Source organism: Pezoporus occidentalis, unplaced genomic scaffold, assembly GCF_034315485.1.
Source record: "Pezoporus occidentalis ecotype Australia unplaced genomic scaffold, CSIRO_AGI_Poc_V1 ctg58, whole genome shotgun sequence".
Classification (NCBI taxonomy): domain Eukaryota; kingdom Metazoa; phylum Chordata; class Aves; order Psittaciformes; family Psittacidae; genus Pezoporus; species Pezoporus occidentalis.
Genome location: NW_026915921.1, coordinates 3,205,010 through 3,211,801, shown reverse-complemented (window position 1 = coordinate 3,211,801; position 6,792 = coordinate 3,205,010). Strand labels below are relative to the sequence as shown.

General features: G+C 40.6%; 1 long non-coding RNA gene across 1 annotated transcript; it reads left to right on the top strand.

Moving 5' to 3' along the window:
* The first annotated feature begins 1,293 nt into the window (after positions 1 to 1,293).
* Positions 1,294 to 6,157, top strand: LOC134174127 (uncharacterized). The gene is made up of 3 exons (XR_009968513.1): positions 1,294 to 1,390; positions 4,237 to 4,346; positions 6,036 to 6,157. It is a non-coding gene; the product is annotated as an uncharacterized LOC134174127 (long non-coding RNA).
* Positions 6,158 to 6,792: the final 635 nt, after the last annotated feature.

The following is a 6,792-nucleotide window of genomic DNA, read 5'->3' as shown; positions in this document are numbered from 1 at the left end:
TTACTAGATCAGGAACTATCAGGACTAAAAATGAGACGTGTTACTGAAAGTTAAATGGTAGCTTGAAATCTGTGCGATTTGTTACCCAGGTAGCATGAAGCTGCTTTAAAGCACATTCATTATAGTTTGCTCAAGAAGCAGAGGACTTTTGGGTAATTCTACAGGGCAGGTGAGGGGTGACAGGGAAGGCTCAGAGCCAGGGTTTTACCAGCTTAGTTCTGTCTCTGGCCACAGGGTCCTGCTGGCCTGATCCCTGCCTCTTTCCCTCTTTCCTGGAACTATGAATGGCACCTAGTATTTGGGCAGTTCCCTGCATACAAACTGGGGTCCTGGAACTTCTCAATAACCCCCTTAGAGTGCATCTTAGGGGCATCAAAGTTGGAATACAATCTATGCAAGAGCTGTACTTTCTCAGAGTGCTGCTCTGAAACAGAGCCCTTTAATGCCTTCACTACTAAAACCAAAGTCTTAACACTTTTCCCAAAGTACATTCTTTAACATCACTATTGGCTTAAAAAGTTATAGTCCATATGTCAGCTGTGAAAGAACTTCTGAAAGCAGCCAACTGTTTTTTCTTTCCATAAGTGAAGTTATGGTACAGCTCTGTTTTCAGGCTTGGTGTTTTTTACTTTTTCATTGTAAAAACAGAGAGGAGAACTTGGAATTAGAAGTGAAGCTGGAGATATATTTTGTCCACGTCTTTACTTGCATTAGGTCCGACTTGTTATGAAAGCGATGGCTGCCTTTCCTCAAGAAATATTTCATTTCATGATTAATTCATTGCCAGCGTGGATTTTTGTTTCCTCTTTGTCACATGTGAATGGCCTGCTGAAACATATGTTTTTCAAATCTAAGCATCTTGACACTGGAACAGGTTGCCCAAAGAAGTGGGAAATGCTCCATCCCTGGCAGTGTTCAAGGCCAGGTTGGACAGAGCCTTGGGTGACATGGTTTAGTGTGAGGTGTCCCTGCCCATGACAGGGGGGTTGGAACTGAATGATCTTAAAGTCCTTTCCAATCCAAACCATTCTATGGTTCTATAAGTAAGAGTCCAGCATTTGAAGCTCAGCTTGTGCAATGCTCAGCATCAGTAAGACCTGTAAGCCTTTTACTAGAAATTACTGTTGCAGAGGGAGAATAAGGTTGAGAAACAGAGCAGCAGTGCTAGCAGATTGATGCTTGAACTTTTGCTCAGAAATGCTATACAGACACCCTGGTTCTTATAGCTTCCATAAGGCATTTTATTAAGGTTGTGCATAATGTGATGTTTTATTTCTCCCATTGACTTTTATAAGGAAAGAAGAGTTACCCACGTGTTGCCTCAGAAACGTCTCTCTCAGTAATAATATTCCTAACTCATTAATTTGCTCCAATCAAATCTGATAGAAAGGTGGGCTTGTCAAAGGTTTCTGGGTTCCAGGTCCTCCTGATAACCCCTCCCCTTGCAGTCATGGGGCTGTTGGCTTCATGCTCACAAATGATGTTGGCAGCAGGCAGCTGGCTGGCTAACCCAGCTCCAGCTCCAGCAGCACACGGCATGTGTCTTCGCCTTCCCCGCAGAGGCAGCTGAGGACATGGAAGGGAGCTGAGGTTACTGCAGGGGAGGAGGGAGGGATGGGTGTGGAGCTGGGGAAGAAATCAGTCTTCATTAGTCGTGTTGCAAAGACTTGGAGTGATTCTTCTCTGTCTCTTAAGAGAACGTCTTAATCATCTGGGACAGGAGAGTTCAGTGTCTTTCTCCTGATTGTCCCTCCAGAGGCTGCTACTTTTGTAGGGGTAATCCACTGCTTAGCCTAGTAACACCAGGAACTTGACAGAGAATGTCAGGAGAATGCATCAGCCATAGCTCCTTGGCCCACTGAAATGTTCTATACCCACTTTCAAAAGGAAAAAAGACATTTCTTAGCTGATAAAAGTTCAGCACTGGAGGGGGGAGGAATAACTCATCCTTCTTGAAGCCATTGCTGTGTCTATTTATGTTAGCAATCATATGCATTTAAATACAAGAAATCTTGAATGTTTTAGGATAGGATGAGATTCAGAAATGTAACCTGGTAAAAAATAACCCAACCCAAATCTAAACTCTTTTTTTCTTTCCACCCAGATGCAAAGCCTGAAACAACGTCAATGAAATGTTTGGGATCAGTTTTGCAAGACACCTATCTTATACCCCTTGCTTTAGCAAACATTTGTATACCCCAGGCATTGCTAATTCCTCCAGAACTGCAGGGCTTCAAAGGATGGTTCAGTAGGGAGTCCCTGCTAGAAGCTACTCGACTTTGTTGATTTTTCTGCTTTGTTTTTTGTCAAAACTGGGCTTTCTTACAGGGATAATTTAATCCTTCAGAAATGAAGTGATCCCACTGAAACAGTTTGTTGTCAGCATATTATCAGTCACCTTCAGATTTCATCAGGTTTTTGCAAAATGCTCTTGTCAAGCCTGACAGACTTTTCATTCTCATTTGAAATTAATTAGAGCCTCTGCTTTACTTTGATTTTATAAAAGGCTGAGATGGGCAAAGATTCAGTTACTCTTAGAGCTCCAGCCCTATGGAAACATCTCTATATAGTACAGTAGATATCTACATGTAAAATATGTATTTTGCATAATGTTTACATATAATATAATGAGGCATTTGCCAGTTTTAAGATACAACCAACCACTTGCAGCTCTTCTTTGCATGCAGATAAACTAGATTCCAAGACAGTAAAACAAAATTAATATTCTGGTAATTATCTATTTCCAATTAAAATATCATTGTGCAATGATGAACAATAAAAAAGAGCCAAGACTTTCAAATATTTGAGGTTGAGTGCCTTGAATTAATATTTATGAACCAAAAATAAATGTCCTGACTTTGTAAGAGTGCTGTGCACTCAGCAGCATCTTCTGCAATCAACAAAAACATGGATGCAGCACAGAGTAACCTGGCTGTCTTCTGCATTTTAATTAAGGATAGGGCTTACAGCCTTGTTAAGCGCATAAGGTTGCAGCACTTGGGTAAGGTGTAAGTGCGTTGGAGTTTCCTTGGTTAATGATGACAGTCTGCATTAATAACTAGTTTTAAGAAGCAGATGTACTTAACATTTTGAAAAGCACTCAGCAGCTTCTCCTCAATTCCTGGCTTCTGAAATAAAGATCACTTATTTAGTCCTTGTTTTCTTTTTTGCTGCCAGTCCATGAGGGTGACTTGTTTGTTTTGCACTCTGTAGTGGTTTTTAAATGACTGAATATTGTGGGAATACAAAAGAACCAATTAATACCATCCATTCCACTAAAAATAAGCTTGCTTAAGCTCTCCCAAGGGCTATGGTGTACCTTTTTGCACCTGAAAGCAGTTGCTCTGTGAGAAGATACAAGTTCTTCCATCTGCCTTTGCTGTCCAGCTTCTTGTGAGCTTGTTTAACCACTGTACCCTTGGATGTACAAGAGGAGAAGACAGCAGTGCTAAGTGCTGCATCCAGATTTGTAGCACTCATAAACAATGTCCAGGGGTGTGGGATACAGCAGAGCAAATTGCAAGGAAGTTGACCCTGTTCCGTGCAGTTCCTGGTTTTTCACAGAACACAGTGCTCTGATGACTGGGAAGATGCTTGCACCACCTGAAGATACTAAGGGCTGACACATTAGCTTGTTTAGTGATGCCATCTGTAGCCCTTTTCTAATTGGACTTCTGAAGATATGTTCTCAGCTTTATAAGAGCCTTTAAAAGACTGCCCAGCCTTAGTTATTTTTGTGTTGCAGCTGGAGGAGTTCTTATAAACAGAGGTTGAAATTTTCTGTATCAAATATATTAGTGACTGATTGAAGTGGATTTCAAAACTAGCTAATCAAAAAGCATTACCCTACTTTACACCCTTCAGAGCAAGCAGCTAAAGTGCCAGACAAGGTTTAGGACTCTACTGACCCCCTGTACAGTGTGTACATCAGCTCTGCTTCCTCCCTGGGACTTTACAGCTCTATACAATGTAATCCCACAGGGATGAGTTAAAGAAGCATTTCAATATCCTGCCATGTGTGACATATGTTTTTTACTTCCACTCTTAACTGCAGATGTCTACTAAGTAATAAAATACATCTTTATATGAAAAGCTGGGTATCAGCTGAAGTTAAATTTTGTGGGGGTTTTGCTAGTATAAATGGTCAATAAGTATCAACATTTCCTGTGTTTTCATCATTATTCCCTGACTTTTATTCCATCTTAGCTTTGTTAAATAACATTCTGCTTTGCACAGGAATTGCACAGCAGATTGAACTCAAGAGACATCTGATCTAGCAGTCAGATGGAGGCTGATATCAGCTATTTCAGTGGAAGGTGCAAAAATCAGCTCTCAGTAGACATCAGGTAAAAATGTTTCAGTTCCTTGTGTCTAATAGAGACTGTTTTTTCAGGCTTGCATATGACATTTAAGTCACTCCATTCACTCGAGATAATACTGTGAAACATTTTCATCAATATACATGTTCAGTTCTGTATATATGTCTGTACATGTATAGATATAAATTTCTATACACATGTCCAGACAAAAATATATCTCTGCCTTCCTATGGTTTGACACTTTGCTTTAAGGAGCATTCTGTCCAAGAGAGATGACCAGTTACCTTTCTTTAGGACAATTGTCTGATTTCTCTTGGTTCAAAACTCTTTACTTCCTCCCTCTTCACATTAATTTCTCAGGTATATCTGAAATATTAATTTGAAAAAGATGTGGAGTAACCTCTTCCACCTACCCAGTTGTCAGGAGTCAGCATAAATCAGTCTCTGGCATCCACGATGTACCAGAGATTGTTTTGGGAAAGGTATGGAGGTTCAATGCTCAAACACTGGTGAAAATTACCGTGTGTTTCAACATATCTGTGCTGCTTAGTTGGTGCCAGTTTGAAGGAATATAGATTTCTCCGTTGATTGCAAGAACAGGCTTTTGGTTGACTGAAGGGAAATATTCTTTAAAAGACTCACAAAATATTGTCAGGTTTAAAGTCTGATGAAAAACTTGATCTACTCCATTAATTGCTTTCCAAAATGGCTTTTTTCTAGAGATGCTCTCCTTTCTCAGCTTTCTACCCCTGTCTTTCCCCACCTTTTAAAACATGGCTCTGCCTTACTAAAGCCATATAAAATTCTTCCGTAGCATAGCAGATTGCTGTCTGCTTAGAAAATCTCTTCTATTTTTATTCTGGGTGAACAGCTGTGGGTTGTGTCACACAGTATTACTTGCCTGTACCTGCAGGCAGCTGGAGATAAGGGCAGAATTTGCCCTTCACTTGTCCAAATGGAGACCAGTGATGAGTGGTGTTCCTCAGGGGCTGGTATTGGGAAGTGGAATTAAACAGTTGTGGTGGAAAACGTATTGATAGCAGAACTCTCCTGTCATGGGCGCAGGTATATCATCCTTTTCCCAGGGTTCCACTTTAAGCTGATAAAAATGCTAATTTTTTCTCTCTGTCCTCTGTTTCCCACATGCTCTGCAGCTCTTTGGGCCAGTGGGTAGCTGTGTATGCTAAGGACCAGGTGGGACAGTGGCGGCAAATATAATGGTTCTTGATGCCAGTAATTAAAATGGGATAATACTGGTAACCAAAATGAGAGGGGGAAGTTCCTCTCTCAAAGAAAATCTTTAATCAACAGGTAATAAAAACCAATTTTGTTATGCCTGACAAGGACTGCAAATCGGTCACAGGTTTCCTAAATCAGACACTTCAGCATTTTGTTGGGGAAGGGCATTTCCTAGTTGTATAAATGACATGGTCTGTTGGGATATGGATCTATTTGTGAACAAAAACCAGAGACAGCCCTGGACTATGGGCATATTTCTCTGCTTTTGAAATGTCATTTCTATGAAAAGTATTTGATTACTGATGGGTTTTAAAACTTTTATGGCTTCTGTTCCATGTTCTAAGGTATGCTTTCTTCTCTTTCCAACTTGTCTGGTTGAGATAAAACTAAAAGATCAAAGGCAAACGTTTAATTTATTTCCTTATTTTGTATTCCATTTTGAATATAAAATCTTCATTACTGTCTTCCATTTAACAGGTCCTCTCTGCATCAAAATCTTAGAATCATAAAATTATCTAGGTTGCAAAGGATCTTGAAGTTTATGGAGTCCAACCATTAACCAAGCACTGTCAAGTCCACCACAAAGCCAGGTAAGTAAGCACCACATCTACACATCTTTTAAATACCTCCAGGGATAGTGACTCAACCACTTCCCTGGGCAGCCTGTTCCACTGCTTGACAATCCTTTCGGTAAAGCATTTTTTCCTAATATGCAATCTAAACCTCTCCTGGTGCAACTTGAGGCTGTTTCTTGTGATCCTGTTGCTTGTTATTTGGGAGAAGACACCAACACCCACCTCACTACAACCTCCTTTCAGGCAGTTGCAGAGATTGATAAGGAGTCCCTTCAGCCTCTTCTTCTCCAGACTTTTCTTCATCCTTTGTCACTGTGTTTCCCCCCACATCCAGTAAAGGATGTAGATCCTCCTTAGCTCTCCTTAATTGCTAATGTGGTTATAAAAATAATTTTTACTGTCCTTTATGGGAGTAGCCAGATTAAATTGTAGTCAGGTTTTGGCCTTCTCTAGAATTTTCTCCCTGCACAACTCATGTCACTCTTGTAGTCCTCCTGAGTTGTCTGCCCCTTCTTCCAAAGACCATGAACACTCCCTTTTTTCCTGAGTTCCAGACAAAGCTCTCTGTTCAAACAAAACAGTCTTCCTCACAGGCTCATCCTTTGGCACATGGGAATGACCTGCTCCTGCACCTCTGAGATCTTCTTGAAAAGTATCCA